The sequence below is a fragment of the Nerophis ophidion genome, linkage group LG25 (genome assembly GCF_033978795.1).
Source record: "Nerophis ophidion isolate RoL-2023_Sa linkage group LG25, RoL_Noph_v1.0, whole genome shotgun sequence".
Lineage (NCBI taxonomy): Eukaryota > Metazoa > Chordata > Actinopteri > Syngnathiformes > Syngnathidae > Nerophis > Nerophis ophidion.
Window position 1 is genome coordinate 39,086,183 of NC_084635.1, and position 22,699 is coordinate 39,108,881.

At 39.9% G+C, this 22,699-nt stretch overlaps 1 protein-coding gene across 2 annotated transcripts in view; it reads right to left on the minus strand.

Annotated features, from left to right (window-relative positions):
- The window catches only part of nhsb (Nance-Horan syndrome b (congenital cataracts and dental anomalies)), a 109,051-nt gene that overhangs the window by 63,872 nt on the left and 22,480 nt on the right, over positions 1 to 22,699 (minus strand). The window lies entirely within an intron of this gene.

The window sequence follows — 22,699 nt, forward strand, 5'->3', positions numbered from 1 at the left end:
AGCATTAATACAGTGTGTTTACTTGTGTGTGACGTCATGTGTGATACAAGCATTAATACAGCATGTTTACTTGTGTGTGATATCATGTGTGATACAAGCAGTCCTGCAGCGTGTTTACCTTTGTTTGATATATTGTGCTGGACTACAAACGTATCATTAATACAGCGTGTTAACCTGTGTGTGATCTCATGTGCAATACAAGCATTAATACAGCGTGTTTACTTTTGTGGGATATCATGTGCGATACAACCAGAGTGTTTACTTGTGTAATATCATGTGCAGTACAAGCATTTATACAGCATGTTTACTTGTGTGTGATATCATGTGCGATGCAAGCAGTGTGTACTTGTGTGTGATCTCATGCGCGATACAAGCAATAATACAGCGTGTTTACTTGTGTGTGATGTCATGTGTGATACAAGCATTAATACAGCATGTTTACTTGTGTGTGATATCATGTGCGATGCAAGCAGTGTGTACTTGTGTGTGGTATCATGTGCGATACAAGCAATAATACAGCGTGTTTACTTGTGTGTGATGTCATGTGTGATACAAGCATTAATACAGCATGTTTACTTGTGTGTGATATCATGTGCGATGCAAGCAGTGTGTACTTGTGTGTGACATCATGCGCAACACAATCATTAACACAGCGTGTTTACTTGTGTGTGATATCGTGTGATACAAGCATTCGTGCAGCCTGTTTACTTGTGTGTGACGTCATGTGCGATACAAGCAGTAGTGCAGCGTGTTTACGTGTGTTTGATATCATGTGCTATACTAGCATTAATACAGCGTGTTAACCTATGTGTGATCTCATGTGCGATACAAGCATTAATACAGAATTTTACTTGTGTGGGATTTTATGTGCGATACAAGCTGAGTGTTTACGTGTGTGATATCATGGGCGATACAAGCATTAGTAAAGCATGTTTACGTGTGTGTGATATCATATGCGATGCAAGCAGTGTGTACTTGTGTGTTATTTCATGTGCGATACAAGCATTAACACAGCATGTTCACTTGTGTGTAATATTATGTGCGATGCAGGCAGTGTTTACTTGTGTGTGATATCATGTGCGATACAAGCAGAGTGTTTACTTGTGTGTGATATCATGTGCGATACAAGCAGAGTGTTTGCTTGTCCAAAGCTGACAGACAGTTAACATTTAAATGACTTCCAATAAGCACACAAGTTCTTCTATTTGACTAAAGTCATCTACAAAAGGTAAACATGCAAGGCTATAGGTCACTGGGAGTGAGCAGCTACACAACAGCTAAGCCCACAATAGCACACCAGCTAGACATGTGTCATAATCATTGAACAATAAAACACTCGTTAATATAAACAAGTACTAAAACATTCTGGTTTCAAATCACTTACACACAAAGTCTCCAAGGCAGTATTAGAAAGTATCCAGTAACAAAAGTGTCCGCATCACCCAACTTACTGCGTCATGAGCTTATCTGCATGAATTATTGTGATTAAAAACAAATGACCACGCCACTCCAACTTAAAGACGGCACACGTCCATTCCACAGAGTTAATAGTAAATATGTTAAAAATGTTCCTAAAAAATGTCATTTTTGCCTCTTTGAGCTGTAATTAGACCCCCTTAAAAGGCTTCAAAGTGCTAGTTAAAGCTCTACTACGCAAAGCGAAAGCCATTTATCAACAACATCCAGAAACGCCGATCTGTAATTTCACCCCCTTAACATGCTTCAAAACTCACCAAATTTTACAGACACATCAGGACTGGCAAAAATTGCCATCTAATAAAAAACCAAACCCTAAAAATCTAAATTGCGCTCTAGCGCCCCCTATGAAAAAACACAGACAAAAGTGCTTGTAACTTCTGTTAGGAATGTCGTAGAGACATGAAACAAAAACCTGACTTAGGCCAGGGCTTGGGTCACGGGGGCAGCAGCCAAAGCGGACCCGACCAACGCTGCTTGCAGCTTTAATTACCATTGTTCCTGTTTGACTCATTTCACTTGGTCAAACCTTTCATAACACTCACACTACTAAACGATACAAGCACAGTACGTATGATTCCTGCCAATATCATACCAGATCACTATTGGTATCGGCCAATACTCAAAAGTTCCAATCTAGACAAAAAAGTGTAGCATGAGAGTACTCACACCTGCGCAGGTGCGTGGCCACGAATATATGCCGAGTCATCATTTTGGCTCTAAGTTCCCTCACAGGTGAAATACAGGAAGTTGTTCTTGTCTTTACAAAATAAAAAAACATCAAAGTCATGACTAAAACACTTTAGAAATAAAATATGCCATACGACCTTTCAAAGACTATGAAATACAGAAAGCATTTAAAACATTTTTTTTTTTAAGTATTTGCCATTTTTTAATGGAATTATTCCAGTTATGTCCGGTTTATGACAGTTAATTGTTTCCGGGCATACATGTACAATGTACTACAAACCCCGTTTCCATACGAGTTGGGAAATTGTGTTAGATGTAAATATAAACAGAATACAATGATTCGCAAATCCTTTTCAACCCATATTCAGTTGAATATGCTACAAAGACAACATATTTGATGTTCAAACTCATAAACCTTATTTTATTTTTTGTAAATAATAATTAACTTAGAATTTCATGGCTGCAACACGTGCCAAAGTAGTTGGGAAAGGGCATGTTCACCACTGTGTTACATCACCTTTTCTTTTAACAACACTCAATAAACATTTGGGAACTGAGGAAACTAATTGTTGAAGCTTTGAAAGTGGAATTCTTTTCCATTCTTGTTTTATGTAGAGCTTCAGTCCTTCAACAGTCCGGGGTCTCCGCTGTCCTATTTTACGCTTCATAATGCGCCACACATTTTCCATGGGAGACAGGTCTGGACTGCAGGCGGGCCAGGAAAGTACCCGCACTCTTTTTTTATGAAGCCACGCTGTTGTAACACGCGCTGAATGTGGCTTGGCATTGTCTTGCTGAAATAAGCAGGGGCGTCCATGAAAAAGACGGCACTTACATGGCAGCATATGTTGTTCCAAAAGCTGTATGTACCTTTCAGCATTAATGGTGCCTTCACAGATGTGTAAGTTACCCATGCCTTGGGCACTAATGCACCCCCCATACCATCACACATGCTGGCTTTTCAACTTTGCGTCAATAACAGTCTGGATGGTTCGCTTCCCCTTTGGTCCGGATGACACCATGTCGAATATTTCCAAAAACAATTTGAAATGTGGACTCGTCAGACCACAGAACACTTTTCCACTTTGCATCAGTCCATCTTAGATGATCTCGGGCCCAGAGAAGCTGGCAGCATTTCTGGATGTTGTTGATAAATGGCTTTCACTTTGCATAGTAGAGCTTTAACTTGCACTTAAAGATGTAGCGACCAACTGTATTTAGTGACAGTGGTTTTCTGTAGTGTTCCTGAGCCCATGTGGTGATATCCTTTCGAGATTGAAGTGGGTTTTTGATACAGTGCCGTCTGAGGGATGGAAGGTCACGGTCATTCAATGTTGGTTTCCGGCCATGCCGCTTACGTGGAGTGATTTCTCCAGATTCTCTGAACCTTTTGATGATATTATGGAGCGTAGATGTTGAAATCCCTAAATTTCTCGCAATTGCACTTTGAGAAAGGTTGTTCTTAAACTGTTTGACTATTTGCTCACGCAGTTGTGGACAAAGGGGTGTACCTCGCCCCATCCTTTCTTGTGAAAGACTGAGCATTTTTTGGGAAGCTGTTTTTATAGCCAATCATGGCACCCACCTGTTCCCAATTAGCCTGCACACCTGTGGGATGTTCCAAATAAGTGTTTGATGAGCATTCCTCAACTTTATCAGTATTTATTGCCACCTTTCCCAACTTCTTTGTCACGTGTTGCTGGCATCAAATTCTAAAGTTAATGATTATTTGAAAGAAAAAAAAGTTGATGAGTTTGAACATGAAATATGTTGTCTTTGTAGCATATTCAACTGAATATGGCTTGAAAAGGATTTGCAAATCATTGTATTCTGTTTATATTTACATCTAACACAATTTCCCAACTCCAATGGAAACAGGGTTTGTAGTTAGAAACATTACAAAAGTGTTTACGGCCTTCTAAATTTGTCACATCTTTACAGCCTAAACATGAAATACCATCCACACTTTACATTAATTGCTATGGTTGTCACCCGGCCACTACAACATCAGCACTACCTGGAAATACTTCATCACATCCTGGGTGATTCCTCCAAGTTAAAACTGGGCTCGTTCTGTAAAAAAAAAAGACCTTGGTCAAGTTGACAAGTCACAGCTACGATCGATGGCTGTATTGTTAGCATTCTATGTTGTTAGCATTCTATGTTGTTAGCATTTTACATCGCTCCCGCCAAAATCCCACCAATGTCGAGTGAGGGAGATGATGATGATGATGATGTCGGAGATGAAGAGCATCATCAGAGTTCATCTCCACTTAGCATTGATGCTAACAGTTGCTAATAGCAGTCTTGTTAGCATTGCTAACAGCTGCTGATAGCAGTCTTGTTAGCATTGCTAACAGTTGCTGATAGCAGTCTTGTTAGCATCAAGTGATACTTGACATCTTGCCTGTTGATATCGCTGACATCTAAGATTCACCAATGTGGCGATTATTATCATTATTTAAAATGTTTCTTTATTATTTGTATTTTTTGTTCATTTTATTTAAATTTATTGAGGTATTCATGGAAATGGGTTATTGATGAGGCAGGAGTTGAAGATGTCCTTCTTTAGCTGTCGTCTTGTTTGCTGCCTTTGCACCTGTCAATCTTTGCTTTTGTATGCACATTACATCAACAAAAACAATCCTGACTTTGGAGCAATGTTCACGGACTCCAGTGTTTGGCTCTCTATTAGATGCAATGTTATTGGGACCATCATTTATGTCATCACACCTCCTCATATGGAAGATACGTTTCCTTCTTCATGTCTCAGGAAGGGTAGAAACACACACACACACACACACACACACACACACAGAGAGAGAGAGAGAGAGTTCCTCCTCAGAGAGAGAATCATTTCTACTTGCCTGCTTTGCCACAACTAGGTTGACCTATTTTCGTCCAGACCTCTCTAGCTCTCCCTCTCCCTCTCTCTCTCTCTCTCTCTCTCTCTCTCTCTCTCTCTCTCGCTCGCTCGCTCGCTGCAGCCCCATAATTCACCTCTGCTTAATAATTCAGGGCAGCTTTAGAAGCCCCCACTCAGCTAGAGCAGTGGCAGAGGAAAACAACAAACACACACACACTCGGTGCACCACCTTTAAAACGTGATTGGTGTTGTCTTTTTTTTTTTATAATAAAAGTTGTATATAAAAAAAAAAGAAACAAGTCGTCAAAAACAGTTGAAGTTGATGTAAAAAATCGTTGATTCACTGAGGACATGCAAGTTTGTCTTATTGTTGTGAGTGCACACACACGCACACACACACACACACACACACACGCACACACACACTCTGGACCTCGTGTGATTGGACGGTCAGATGTGGCAGCGACCAATCAGGAGCAGGGGAGCACTGTGTTGATGCTGGGCACACCCTGCAGCTGTGTGTGTGTGTGTGTGTGTGTGTGTGTGTGTGTGTGTGTGTGTGTGTGTGTGTGTGTGTGTGTGTGTGTGTGTGTGTGTGTGTGTGTGTGTGTGCGTGCGTGTGCGTGCGTGCGTGCATATGAAATTCAGATATATCGTAAATGTGTGATAACAAAATTATTAGACACAATATTACATTCAACTGAAGATTTGCTGCATCTTTCTTCTTTTGTATCCTGCCAGGACTACTAGTACTACTACTAGTACTAATACTACTAGTACTACTACTAGTACTAATACTACTAGTACTACTACTAGTACTAATACTACTAGTACTACTACTAGTACTAATACTACTAGTACTACTACTAGTACTGCTTTGCAGTGGAAAACGACAATTAGAACTAAGAGGTTTAAATGTGAAGAAAACACACAATTTTACTGTGTACATTTAAAAAATGGTACAACATACCAAATTTTCCGGACCATAAAACGCACCATCATGGACTGACACACCCTCCACCATGGACTGACACACCCTCCACCATGGACTGACACACCCTCCACCATGGACTGACACACCCTCCACCAGGGACTGACACACCCTCCACCACGAACTGACACACCCTCCACTATGGACTGACACACCCTCCACCACGGACTGACACACCCTCCACCATGGACTGACACACCCTCCACCACAAACTGACACACCCTCCACCACGGACTGACACACCCTCCACCATGGACTGACACACCCTCCACCATGGACTGACACACCCTCCACCAGGGACTGACACACCCTCCACCATGGACTGACACACCCTCCACCACGAACTGACACACCCTCCACCACGGACTGACACACCCTCCACCATGGACTGACACACCCTCCACCACGAACTGACACACCCTCCACCATGGACTGACACACCCTCCACTATGGACTGACACACCCTCCACCATGGACTGACACACCCTCCACCACGAACTGACACACCCTCCACCACGGACTGACACACCCTCCACTATGGACTGACACACCCTCCACCAGGGACTGACACACCCTCCACCATGGACTGACACACCCTCCACCATGGACTGACACACCCTCCACCACGAACTGACACACCCTCCACCACGGACTGACACACCCTCCACCATGGACTGACACACCCTCCACCATGGACTGACACACCCTCCACCATGGACTGACACACCCTCCACCATCCACTGACACACCCTCCACTATGGACTGACACACCCTCCACCATCCACTGACACACCCTCCACCATGGACTGACACACCCCACTATGGACTGACACACCCTCCACCATGGACTGACACACCCTCCACCATGGACTGACACACCCTCCACTATGGACTGACACACCCTCCACCATGGACTGACACACCCTCCACCATGGACTGACACACCCTCCACCATGGACTGACACACCCTCCACCATGGACTGACACACCCTCCACCACGAACTGACACACCCTCCACCATCCACTGACACACCCTCCACCATGGACTGACACACCCTCCACCATCCACTGACACACCCTCCCCTATGGACTGACACACCCTCCACCACGGACTGACACACCCTCCACCATGGACTGACACACCCTCCACCATCCACTGACACACCCTCCACTATGGACTGACACACCCTCCACCATGGACTGACACACCCTCCACCATCCACTGACACACCCTCCACTATGGACTGACACACCCTCCACCATGGACTGACACACCCTCCACCATCCACTGACACACCCTCCACCATGGACTGACACACCCTCCACCATGGACTGACACACCCTCCACTATGGACTGACACACCCTCCACCATGGACTGACACACCCTCCACCATGGACTGACACACCCTCCACCATGGACTGACACACCCTCCACCACGAACTGACACACCCTCCACCACGGACTGACACACCCTCCACCATGGACTGACACACCCTCCACCATCCACTGACACACCCTCCACTATGGACTGTCACACCCTCCACCATGGACTGACACACCCTCCACCATCCACTGACACACCCTCCACCATGGACTGACACACCCTCCACCATGGACTGACACACCCTCCACCATCGACTGACACACCCTCCACCTTGGACTGACACACCCTCCACTATGGACTGACACACCCTCCACCATGGACTGACACACCCTCCACCATGGACTGACACACCCTCCACCATGGACTGACACACCCTCCACCACGGATTGACACACCCTCCACCATGGACTGACACACCCTCCACCATCCACTGACACACCCTCCACCATCCACTGACCCACCCTCCATCATGGACTGACACACCCTCCACTATGGACTGACACACCCTCCACCATGGACTGACACACCCTCCACCATGGACTGACACACCCTCCACCATGGACTGACACACCCTCCACCACGAACTGACACACCCTCCACCACGGACTGACACACCCTCCACCATGGACTGACACACCCTCCACCATCCACTGACACACCCTCCACTATGGACTGACACACCCTCCACCATGGACTGACACACCCTCCACCATCCACTGACACACCCTCCACCATGGACTGACAGACCCTCCACCATGGACTGACACACCCTCCACCATGGACTGACACACCCTCCACCATGGACTGACACACCCTCCACTATGGACTGACACACCCTCCACCACGGACTGACACACCCTCCACCATGGACTGACACACCCTCCACCATCCACTGACACACCCTCCACTATGGACTGACACACCCTCCACCATGGACTGACACACCCTCCACCATCCACTGACACACCCTCCACTATGGACTGACACACCCTCCACCATGGACTGACACACCCTCCACCATCCACTGACACACCCTCCACCATGGACTGACACACCCTCCACCATGGACTGACACACCCTCCACTATGGACTGACACACCCTCCACCATGGACTGACACACCCTCCACCATGGACTGACACACCCTCCACCATGGACTGACACACCCTCCACCACGAACTGACACACCCTCCACCACGGACTGACACACCCTCCACCATGGACTGACACACCCTCCACCATCCACTGACACACCCTCCACTATGGACTGTCACACCCTCCACCATGGACTGACACACCCTCCACCATCCACTGACACACCCTCCACCATGGACTGACACACCCTCCACCATGGACTGACACACCCTCCACCATCGACTGACACACCCTCCACCTTGGACTGACACACCCTCCACTATGGACTGACACACCCTCCACCATGGACTGACACACCCTCCACCATGGACTGACACACCCTCCACCATGGACTGACACACCCTCCACCACGGATTGACACACCCTCCACCATGGACTGACACACCCTCCACCATCCACTGACACACCCTCCACCATCCACTGACCCACCCTCCATCATGGACTGACACACCCTCCACTATGGACTGACACACCCTCCACCATGGACTGACACACCCTCCACCATGGACTGACACACCCTCCACCACGAACTGACACACCCTCCACCACGGACTGACACACCCTCCACCATGGACTGACACACCCTCCACCATCCACTGACACACCCTCCACTATGGACTGACACACCCTCCACCATGGACTGACACACCCTCCACCATCCACTGACACACCCTCCACCATGGACTGACAGACCCTCCACCATGGACTGACACACCCTCCACCATGGACTGACACACCCTCCACCATGGACTGACACACCCTCCACTATGGACTGACACACCCTCCACCATGGACTGACACACCCTCCACCATGGACTGACACACCCTCCACCACGGACTGACACACCCTCCACCACGGACTGACACACCCGCCACCATGGACTGACACACCCTCCTCCATGGACTGACACACCCTCCACCATGGACTGACACACCCTCCACAATGGACTGACACACCCTCCATCATGGACTGACACACCCTCCACCATGGACTGACACACCCTCCACCATCCACTGACACACCCTCCACTATGGACTGACACACCCTCCACCATGGACTGACACACCTTCCACCATGGACTGACACACTCTCCACCATGGACTGACACACCCTCCACCATGGACTGACACACCCTCAACCATGGACTGACACACCCTCCACCATGGACTGACACACCCTCCACCAGGGACTGACACACCCTCCACCAGGGACTGACACACCCTCCACCATGGACTGACACACCCTCCACCATCCACTGACACATCCTCCACCATCCACTGACACACCCTCCACCACGGACTGACACACCCTCCACCACGGACTGACACACCCGCCACCATGGACTGACACACCCTCCTCCATGGACTGACACACCCTCCACCATGGACTGACACACCCTCCACAATGGACTGACACACCCTCCACAATGGACTGACACACCCTCCATCATGGACTGACACACCCTCCACCATGGACTGACACACCCTCCACCATCCACTGACACACCCTCCACTATGGACTGACACACCCTCCACCATCCACTGACACACCCTCCATCATGGACTGACACACCCTCCATCATGGACTGACACACCCTCCACTATGGACTGACACACCCTCCACCATGGACTGACACACCCTCCACCATGGACTGACACACCCTCCACCATGGACTGACACACCCTCCACCATGGACTGACACACCCTCCATCATGGACTGACACACCCTCCACCATGGACTGACACACCCTCCACCATGGACTGACACACCCTCCACCATGGACTGACACACCCTCCACCATGGACTGACACACCCTCCATCATGGACTGACACACCCCAAGTTGAAATCCTCATGAAGTGCTCACAGGAAACACAGGTATCTGCACATACTGGTATTGGTGACCAGGGCAGCACGGTGTGGCTCATAGTGAAAAGGTCCTGGGTTCAATTCCCAGGCTAAGGGTCTTTCTGTGTGGAGTTTGCATGCTCCCTTTGTGACTGTGTGGGTTCTCTCCAAAGACACACCCCTGGGATAGGCTCCTCCCACTCCCCAAAGACATGCACTTGTGTGTGATATCATGTGCGATACAAGCAGTCCTGCAGAGTGTTTACTTGTGTGTGATATCATGTGCGATACAAGCAGTCTTGCAAAATGTTTACTTGTGTGTAATATCATGTGTGATACAAGCAGTCCTGCTGCGTGTTTATTTGTTTGTGATATCATGTGCGATACAAGCAGTCCTACATGGTGTTTACTTGTATGCGATATAATGTGAGATACAAGCAGTCCATGTGTGTTTACTTGTGTGTGATATCATGTGCGATAAAAGCAATTCTGCAGCGTATTTACTTTTTTGATATCATGTGTGATACAAGCGGTCCTGCAATGTGTTTACTTTTTTTGATATCACTTGTGATACAAGCAGTGTTGTGTATGATATCATGTGCGATGCAAGCAGTCCTGCAGTTTGTTTACATGTCTGTGATATCATGTGTGATACAAGCAGAGTATTTACTTGTGTGTGATATCATGTGCGCTACAGGCAGTCCTGCAGTGTGTCTACTTGTGTGTGATATAATGTGCGATACAGGCAGACCTGCAGTGTGTTTACTTGTGTGTGATATCATGTGTAATACAAGCAGTCCTGCAGCGTATTTATTTGTGTGTGATATCATGTGCGATACAAGCAGTCCTGCTGCGTGTTTATTTGTTTGTGATATCATGTGCGATACAGGCAGACCTGCAGTGTGTTTACTTGTGTGTGATATCATGTGCGATACAAGCAGTCCTGCAGCGTGTTTACTTGTGTGTGATATCTCTTGCGATACAAGCAGTTCTGCAGCGTATTTACTTTTTTGATATCATGTGTGATACAAGCAGTCCTGCAGTGTGTTTACTTGTCTGTGATATCTCTTGCGATACAAGCAGTTCTGCAGCGTATTTACTTTTTTGATATCATGTGTGATACAAGCAGTCCTGCAGCGTGTTTACTTGTGTGTGATATCTCTGGCGATACAAGCAGTTCTGCAGCGTATTTACTTTTTTGATACAATGTGTGATACAAGCAGTCCAGCAGTGTGTTTACTTGTGTGTGATATAATGTGTGATACAAGCAGTGTTTACTTGTGTGTGATACCATGTGTGATACAAGCAGAGTATTTACTTCTGTGTGATGTCATGTGCTATACAGGCAGACCGGCAGTGTGTTTACTTGTGTGTGATATCATGTGTGATACAAGCAGTCCTGCAGCACATTTATTTGTGTGTGATATCATGTGCGATACAAGCAGTGCTACTACATGGTGTTTACTTGTATGCGATATAATGTGAGATACAAGCAGTCCATGTGTGTTTACTTGTGTGTGATATCATGTGCAATACAAGCAGTCCTGCATCGTGTTTACTTCTGTGTGATATCATGTGCGATACGAGCATTTCTGCAGCTTATTTACTTTTTGTTTTTTAATATCATGTGTGATGCAAGCAGTCCTGCAAAGTGTTTACTTGTGTGTGATATCATGTGTGATACAGGCAGACTTGCAGTGTGTTTACTTGTGTGTGATACCATGTGCGATAAAAGGGGTCCTGCTGCGTGTTTATTTGTGTGTGATATCATGTGAGATACAAGCAGTCCTGCAGCCTGTTTACTTGTGTGCTATATCATGTGCGATACGAGCATTTCTGCAGCGTGTTTACTTTTTGTTTTTTAATATTATGTGTGATACAAGCAGTCCTGCAGTGTGTTTACTTGTGTGTGATATCATGTGTGGTACAAGCAGAGTGTTTACTAGGGTGTGATATAATGTGCGATACAAGCAGTGTGTTTACTTGTGTGTGATATTATGTGTGATACAAGCAGTCTTGCAGTGTGTTTACTTGTGCGTGATATCATGTGTGGTACAAGCAGAGTGTTTACTAGGGTGTGATATAATGTGCGATACTAGCAGTGTCTTTACTTGTGTGTGATATCATGTGTGGTACAAACAGAGTGTTTACTAGGGTGTGATATAATGTGCGATACAAGCAGTGTGTTTACTTGTGTGTGATATCATGTGTGGTACAAGCAGTGTGTTTACTTGTGTGTGTGATATCATGTGTGATACAAGCAGAGTGTTTACTAGGGTGTGATATAATGTGCGATACAAGCAGTGTGTTTACTTGTGTGTGATATCATGTGTGATACAAGCAGTGTTTTCTTGTGTGTGATATCATGTGTGATACAAGCAGAGTGTTTACTTGTGTGTGATATCATGTGCGGTACAAGCAGAGTGTTTTCTTGTGTGTGATATCATATGTGATACAAGCAGAGTGTTTATTTGTGTGTGATATCGCGTGCGATACAAGCACATGATATTCGTAAAACTTTATCTAAATGTCCTACTATTAGACTAAAGTCCTCTGCAAAAGGTAAACATGCTAGGTTATAGGCTACTAGGAGCTAGCAGCTACACAACAGCTAAGCACACCATAGCTCACAAGCTAGACATGTGTCATAATGATTAAACAATCCAAAAGGTAAACATGCTAGGTTATAGACTACTAGGAGCTAGCAGCTACACAACAGCTAAGCACCCCATAGCACACAAGCTATGTAATAATGATTAAACAATCAAAAAAATGTGTGAATATAAACAAGTATCAAATGATTCTGGTTACGTATCACTTACACACACCAAGTCTCCAAGGCAGTATCAGAAAGTATCCAGTAACTAAAGTGTCCGCATCACCCAACTTACTGCGCCATGACAGTTATGTCTGATATCATATCTACACTCAAGGCTCCAGTATTGGTGTGGCAAGTGGTTGTTGCATTGGAACTGAGCTGTTTTGAAGCTGCAACATAATGAGGCTGCCACATAATGAGCAGTGGATGTATAATGCAATCCCGCCCCCCCTCCCCCCCTCTCTCTCCCCCTTTCATCCGAGGATGAGAGAAGGGTTAGTTTCTGTGGGACTTGCAAGTGCCGGTCATGGATTTGTGCAACAGTGTGTTGGTCTGACTGGCTCCGCCTCTTCCTCCAACATGGCTTCCTTCAAAGGAGACACTAAATCCAAACTGCTTTCTCACAAGAACTTCCTGTCAGAATGCTTTGTTCTTCATTTTTCATCTTCATCATTTGCATCGTTCAACAGGACACCCCCATCAGCTCCATCGTTGGCTGACTTGTGCTAACCTTTATTTACCATTTAGAATGCATGAAAAGGGAAAACAATCAATCAATGTCCTAAAAACAACCAAGAAAGTTACTTCAAACTGTTCTCAACATACGGACTACGTACTTTAAAAAATATACTAATACATTTTTCTACTCAACTGTAAAACTCGAGTCAAAAGAATATGTTAATGAGGACGCTACAGTGTTAGCATTTTCAAAATAACATCGATTGTTAGCATCATTTGCTGCTAGCATCATCTTCAAAACAACACGGGCGAGCCCGTTTAAAGTTCAAATATCTAAAAACGTTTTGCTTCAATAATTTACAAATTGCTGCTAAATCAATGTAAAAAAAAAAAAAAATGGGTCCAAAAAATTTGTGGTAAAAATATTCAGTGCAGAAAAGAATTCCGCATTAAAAAAAAAATAAAGGTTACAAAATTTCAGGGTAAAACAATTCAGTGTATAGAAGATAGGTGCAAAACAAATTTAGGGTCAAATAAATTCTGTGTCAAAAAAATCAGTGCAGAAAAAAAAATCTGCGTAAAAACTTAAGTGTAAAAAAAATAATTCATGGTTAAAAAATTTCAGGGTAAAACAATCATTGTATAAAAGATAAGTGCAAAACAAATTCAGGGTAAAAAATATTCAGCGCAGAAAAAAAACAGCATAAAAACTTATGCGGTAAAACAATTCAAGGTTAGAAAATTTCAGGGTAAAACAATTCAGTGTAAAAAAACTTGAGTGCAGAAATATTTGTTGCTTCAAAAGTCAATAAATTCACACTAAATCCTCTCATTGTTGGTTCTGGGACAATATTTATTGTCTTTATTTATTGTCTTCATTTATTGTCTTAATTTGTTGTCTTCATTTGTTGTCTTAGTTTGTTGTCTTCATTTATTGTCTTCATTTGTTGTCTTCATTTGTTGTCTTCATTTATTGTCTTCATTTATTGTCTTTATTTATTGTCTTCATTTATTGTCTTAATTTGTTGTCTTCATTTGTTGTCTTAGTTTGTTGTCTTCATTTATTGTCTTCATTTGTTGTCTTCATTTATTGTCTTCATTTGTTCTCTTCATTTATTGTCTTCATTTATCATCTTAGTTTGTTGTCTTCATTTGTTGTCTTCATTTATTGTCTTAGTTTGTTGTCTTCATTTATTGTCGTAATTTATCGTCTTGGTTTGTTGTCTTCATTTATTGTCTTCATTTATCGTCTTCGTTTGTTGTCTTCATTTGTTGTCTTCATTTATTGTCTTAGTTTGTTGTCTTCATTTATTGTCTGTTTGTTGTCTTCATTTATTGTCTTAGTTTGTTGTCTTCATTTATCGTCTTAGTTTGTTGTCTTCATTTATTGTCTGAGTTTGTTGTCTTCATTTATTGTCTTTATTTATCGTCTTCGTTTGTTGTCTTCATGTATTGTCTTAGTTTGTTGTCTTCATTTATTGTCTTAATTTGTTGTCTTCATTTATTGTCTTAGTTTGTTGTCTTCATTTATTGTCTTCATTTGTTGTCTTAATGTGTTGTCGTCATGTGTTGTCTTCATTTGTTGTCTTCATTTATTGTCTTAGTTTGTTGTCTTCATTTATTGTCTTAGTTTGTTGTCTTCATTTGTTGTCTTCATTTATTGTCATCATTTATCGTCTTCATTTGTTGTCTTCATTTTTTGTCTTCATTTATTGTCTTAGTTTGTTGTCTTCATTTGTTGTCTTCATTTATTGTCTTAGTTTGTTGTCTTCATTTATTGTCTTCATTTATCGTCTTCGTTTGTTGTCTTCATTTATCGTCTTAGTTTGTTGTCTTCATTTGTTGTCTTCATTTATTGTCTTAGTTTGTTGTCTTCATTTATTGTCTTCATTTATCGTCTTAGTTTGTTGTCTTCATTTATCGTCTTAGTTTGTTGTCTTCATTTATTGTCTTTATTTATCGTCTTCGTTTGTTGTCTTCATGTATTGTCTTAGTTTGTTGTCTTCATTTATTGTCTTTATTTATCGTCGTAGTTTGTTGTCTTCATTTATTGTCTTAGTTTGTTGTCTTCATTTATTGTCTTAGTTTGTTGTCTTCATTTATTGTCTTAGTTTGTTGTCTTCATTTATTGTCTTAGTTTGTTGTCTTCATGTATTGTCTTAGTTTGTTGTCTTCATGTATTGTCTTAGTTTGTTGTCTTCATTTATTGTCTTAGTTTGTTGTCTTCATTTATTGTCTTAGTTTGTTGTCTTAATGTGTTGTCGTCATGTGTTGTCTTCATTTGTTGTCTTCATTTATTGTCTTTGTTTGTTGTTGAGTGACATGAGTGGACTTCAAAATAAAAGCACGTGTGCTAAAGAAACCAAAATCCTTTCATAGAAGTGAAGACACATCCGCTGATTGATGGACACTCAGCACACCAACACTCTTCTCATATCTCAACTCATATCTCATATCTCATCTCTTCATCTGCAGGGACTTACTTGCTCTGTGTGTTGGGAATACCACACACACACACACACACACACACACACACACACACACACACACACACACACACACACACACACACACACACACACACACACACACACACACACAAGAAGTCCCCCATAAGTCACACAATCAGTTAATTGTAATTTCTTGTCAGTGTAATTATTACTCTCTGTGGTGATTATTACTCCCATTATTACTAACATTATTACTAACATTATTACTCTCATTATTACTCACATTATTATTCTCATTATTACTAACATTATTACTCTCATTATTACTCACATTATTACTAACATTATTACTAACATTGTTAATCTAATTATTATTAACATTATTACTCTCATTATTACTACCATTATTACTAACATTATTACTGACATTATTACTGACAATATTACTGGCATTATTACTCTCATTATTACTAACATTATTACTGACATTATTACTCTCATTATTACTAACATTATTACTCTCATTTTAACTGTCATTATTACTCTTATTATTACTGATATTATTACTCTCAATATCACTGCCATTATTACTCTCATTTTAACTGTCATTATTACTCTTATTATTACTGACATTATTACTCTCAATATTACTGACATTATTACTCTCAATATTACTGGCATTATTACTCTTATTATTACTGACATTATTACTGACATTATTACTCTCAATATTACTGACATTATTACTCTCAATATTACTGGCATTATTACTCTTATTATTACTGACATTATTACTGACATTATTACTCTCAATATTACTGGCATTATTACTCTTATTATTACTGACATTATTACTGACATTATTACTCTCAATATTACTGACATAATTACTCTCATTATAACTGACATAATAACTGACAATAATATTCACGTTATTATTCACATTATTATTCTCATTATTACTGTCCTTATTACTGTCATTATTACTCTGATTATTAGCAATGAATAGTGAAATGGTTCTAGTCCTAATGAAGAGTGACGTGTTCAAGTGTGTGGCGGAGTGTGGGAAAGTGGAGCTACTTGAGGCAAGATGAGGAAAGAGGTCATTGGGCCACCAGGACACAAAAAGGTCAGGTGATCACTTTTAGGTCATGTGACTTCAGAGTCTGGAAGAAGAAGAAAATATTGTAAATATAATTCCATGTGATGCCACTTTATTAGGTACACTTATAATATTATATTATATTACAATACATTTTATCATACTATATTATATTATATTACTTTACATTAAACTATATTACTTTGTATTATATTATCTTAGAATGTATTATAATACATTATATCATATCTTATTGTGTCATATTATATTAAATCATATTCTATTTATATTATATCATATCAAATTATATTGTGTTGTAGCATAATATATCATATTATAATATATTACATTATGTTATATTATATTTTATATATATATATTCAATTATTCAATATAATATTACATTATATTTTATAATATATTATTTTATAATATTTCATATTATATCACATCCATCCATCCATTTCCTACCACTTGTCCCTTTTAGGGTTGTAGGGGTGCTGGAGCCTATCTCAACTGCACTCGGGCAGAAGGTGGTGTACACCCTGGTTAAGTCGCCACCCCATCACAGTATATACATGTATATTATTTCATATTATATTATTTTATATTATTTATGTTATATCATATATCCTTTCCCGAAGGAACTGTCCTGACGGAGTAAATAAAGTACTATTTTATCCATCTAATCTAATGTTATATCATATCATACTATCACAGTGTATATTTTATATACACACTGTAAGTATACATGTCATGTAGTAACATTCATAATAACATGTAATAAAGATGTAGTATCTAGTAACATTCATAATAACATGTAATATATATGTCATGTAGTAACATTCATAATAACATGTCATATATATGTCATGTAGTAACATTCATAATAACACGTCATACATATGTAGTATCTAGTAACATTCATAATAACATGTAATATATATGTCATGTAGTAACATTCATAATAACATGTAAAATATATGTCATGTAGTAACATTCATAATAACATGTAACATTTACATATTTTGATCATTTTAAGCATACAGAGGCATTACAACGCTCACTTTCCCTTCAACAACAACAAGACTACTAATCATGGCAGATTTGATGAGAGACAACAAAGACAACTTAAGGACAAATGATGATCCAGAAACTTCTATTTTTGAGCCTGAACATAAGGAGGTTTTAGAAGCTGCGTGCTAAATAGATGCAGCTTTAGTCAAACACTAAGCATCATGTAGCAGTATTGCTAAGTGCTAAACAAGATATACAAACTATAATAAAACAGTCACTTACTGTACAATATCTGCTCTCACTGGGATGTTTATATCGCCCCCTTTACACAAACAATTCATCATAATCCTCGCAAAAGGTTTAAAAAAAAAAGTATTTTTGTGTCTTTCTGGCCATCTGGATGTGAAAGTGGACCAACTTGTGGGTTTATGTCCACAACCTTCTACTATCCAGGTGAGAGACAGGATTTATCATCTATAATTAACTTTCACCTACTCAGAGGCCATGCAGCAGCTCAATATGTCAATATAGCAGCACAAGCTAGTTAGCTTTCTAAAAGTAGTTCCTCTGCGTTAGCAATTATTATAACAATATGACTAATACTTGTTAATATTCAGGTCATTGTATGTAAATGGAGTATTGTTGCTCTTTTTTGGATGTTTTTTAGAAGACTTTATGGGCGCAGTAGTGTATGCCTATTAGCGGCATTGTTAGCCACCTCCTATTTGCCATATTTTACGATGTAGAATGCACAAAAACATATGTGTTCTTGTCTTACATGAAGACTAAAAGTGCAGTTCCTCTTGAAAAGAGGCGGGAAAGAGTCGTATTGTCAAATCCATGGAAGTATTTTCAAAAGTAGCAAATGGTAAATCCTCAACTCTTCTTCCACTTCCCGCTCTGCTGTTTCACGTTGACTTTCAGACGCAGAAGGAAATGTCCTCCTGAGAGTTGTCTCTTAAAAAGTGTCCTTGTCCATAAAGATGTCTGTGTGCTGCGCTAATGGAAGCACGCCGTAAAACTGGCAGCATCCTTCTCCCGCTAATGACACAACCTGCATTCCAACTAAGATGGCCGACGCGCACACACACACACACACACACACACACACACACGCACGCACGCACATTCTTATATTTCTTACCTTTTTGAGACCTGAGAAAAATGCCTCCCTCTTTAGGAGCAGCCTTTCTAGATATATAAAGAAGTTTATTTACAATATTATTAATACATACATACTATGCACATATAAAAAAAACTTCTTGTGAAAAATGAGTTGGAAATTCACAAGAAAAAGGTCACAATTTCACAAGAAAAACCAATCATTTTGGCAGTTTTTATAATAAAAGTCGTAATTTTATTCATAATTTTACAAGAAAAACTAAACATTTTGCAATCATATGAAAAAAGTTGGAATTTTTAGCAATAACAGTCGCAATTTTACAAGAAAAGCTTAACATATCGGCAATTTTATGAAAAGAGTCGTCATTTTACTCGACAAAAGTCACAATTTTATCAGAGAATGTAATTATTTTTGGCAATATTATAATAATCACATTTTTTACTTGGCCAAAATTATGACAAAAGTCATAATATTTCTTACATTCTTTAAAAGCAGCCTTTCTAGATATATGCAGAAGTGTATTTACAATATTATTAATACATACATACTATGCAAATATAAAAAAGCTTGTTGTGAAAAATGAGTTGGAATTTCACAAGAAAAATGTCACTATTTCAAAAGAAAAACCAATCATTTTGACAGTATTATAATAAAAGCCGTAATTTTATTCATAATTTTACAAGAAAAACTAAACATTTGTGCAATTATATGAAAAAAGTTGGAATTTTTAGCAATAACAGTCACAATTTTATAAGAAAAGCTTAACATATTGGCAATTTTATGAAAAGAGTCGTCATTTTACTCGACAAAAGTCACAATTTTATCAGAGAATGTAATTATTTTTGGCAACATTATAATCATCACATTTTTTACTTGGCAAAATTATGACAAAAGTCATAATATTTCTTACATTCTTTAAGAGCAGCCTTTCTAGATATATGCAGAAATGTATTTACAATATTATCAATACATACGTACTATGCAAATATAAAAAAGGTAGTTGTGAAAAATGAGTTGGAATTTCACAAGAAAAATGTCACAATTTCAAAAGAAAAACCAATAATTCTGGCAGTATTATAATAAAAGTCCTCATTTTACTCATCGCAAGTCAAAATTGCACAAGAAAAACTGAACATTTGTGCAATCATATGATAAAAGTTGGAATTTTTAGCAATAACAGTCGCAATTTTACAAGAACAACTTAAAATGTTGGCAATTTTATGAAAAGAGTCGTCATTTTACTCGACAAAAGTCACAATTTTATAAGAAAACTTAAAAATGTCGGCAATATTGATATATTCATGCCCTGCGATGAGCTGGCGACTTGTCCGGGGTGTACCCCGCCTTCCGCCTGATTGTAGCTGAGATAGGCGCCAGCGCCCCCTGCGATCCCACAAGGGAATAAGCGGTAGAAAATGGATGGATGGATAATAAAAGTCGTAATTTTATTCATAATTTTACAAGAAAAACTGAACATTTGTGCAATCATATGATAAAAGTTGGAATTTTTAGCAATAACAGTCGCAATTTCACAAGAAAAGCTTAACATATCGGTAATTTTATGAAAAGAGTCGTCATTTTACTCGACAAAAGTCACAATTTTATCAGAGAACCTTACAATTTTGGCAATATTATGATAATCACATTTTTTACTTGTCCAAAATTATGACAAAAGTCATAGTATTTCTTACATTCTTTAGGAGCAGCCTTTCTAGATATATGCAGAAGTGTATTTACAATATTATTAATACATACATACTATGCAAATATAAAAAAGGTAGTTGTGAAAAATGAGTTGGAATTTCACAAGAAAAATGTCACAATTTCACAAGAAAAACCAATCATTTTGGCAGTATTATAATAAAAGTTGTCATTTTACTCATCGCAAGTCAAAATTTGACAAGAAAAACTAAACATGTGTGCAATATTATAATAAAAGTTGTCATTTTACTCAACGCAAGTCAAAATTTGACAAGAAAAACTAAACATGTGTGCAATATTATGATAAAAGTTGGAATTTTACTCAATAACAGTCGCAATTTTACAAGAACAACTTAAAATGTTGGCAATTTTATGAAAAGAGTCGTCATTTTACTCGACAAAAGTCACAATTTTATCAGATAATCTAATTATTTTTGGCAATATTATAATAATCACATTTTTTACTTGGCAAAATTATGACCAAAGTCATAATATTTCTTACATTCTTTAAGAGCAGCCTTTCTAGATATATGCAGAAGTGTATTTACAATATTATTGATACATACATACTATGCAAATATAAAAAAGCTTGTTGTGAAAAATGAGTTGGAATTTCACAAGAAAAATGTCACTATTTCAAAAAAAAACCTATCATTTTGACAGTATTATAATAAAAGTCGTAATTTTATTCATAATTTTACAAGAAAAACTAAACATTTGTGCAATCATATGAAAAAAGTTGGAATTTTTAGCAATAACAGTCGCAATTTTATAAGAAAAGCTTAACATATCGGCAATTTTATGAAAAGAGTCGTCATTTTACTCGACAAAAGTCACAATTTTATAAGAAAACTTAAAAATGTCGGCAATATTGATATAATCATGCCCTGCGATGAGGTGGCGACTTGTCCAGGGTGTACCCCGCCTTCCGCCTGATTGGAGCTGAGATAGGCGCCAGCGCCCCCCGCGACCCCACAAGGGAATAAGCGGTAGAAAATGGATGGATGGATAATAAAAGTCGTAATTTTATTCATAATTTTACAAGAAAACTGAACATTTGTGCAATCATATGAAAAAAGTTGGAATGTTTAGCGATACAGTTGCAATTTTACAAGAAAAGCTTAACATATCGGCAATTTTATGAAAAGAGTCGTCATTTTACTCGACAAAAGTCACAATTTTATCAGAGAATCTAATTATTTTTGGCAATATTATAATAATCACATTTTTTACTTGGCAAAATTATGACAAAAGTCATAATATTTCTTACATTCTTTAAGAGCAGCCTTTCTAGATATATGCAGAAGTGTATTTACAATATTATTAATACATACATACTATGCAAATATAAAAAAGCTTGTTGTGAAAAATGAGTTGGAATTTCACAAGAAAAATGTCACAATTTCACAAGAAAAACCAATCATTTTGGCAGTATTATAATAAAAGTCCTCATTTTACTCATAGCAAGTCAAAATTTTACAAGAAAAACTGAACATTTGTGCAATCATATGATAAAAGTTGGAATTTTTAGCGATACAGTTGCAATTTTACAAGAAAAGCTTAACATATCGGCAATTTTATGAAAAGAGTCGTCATTTTACTCGACAAAAGTCACAAT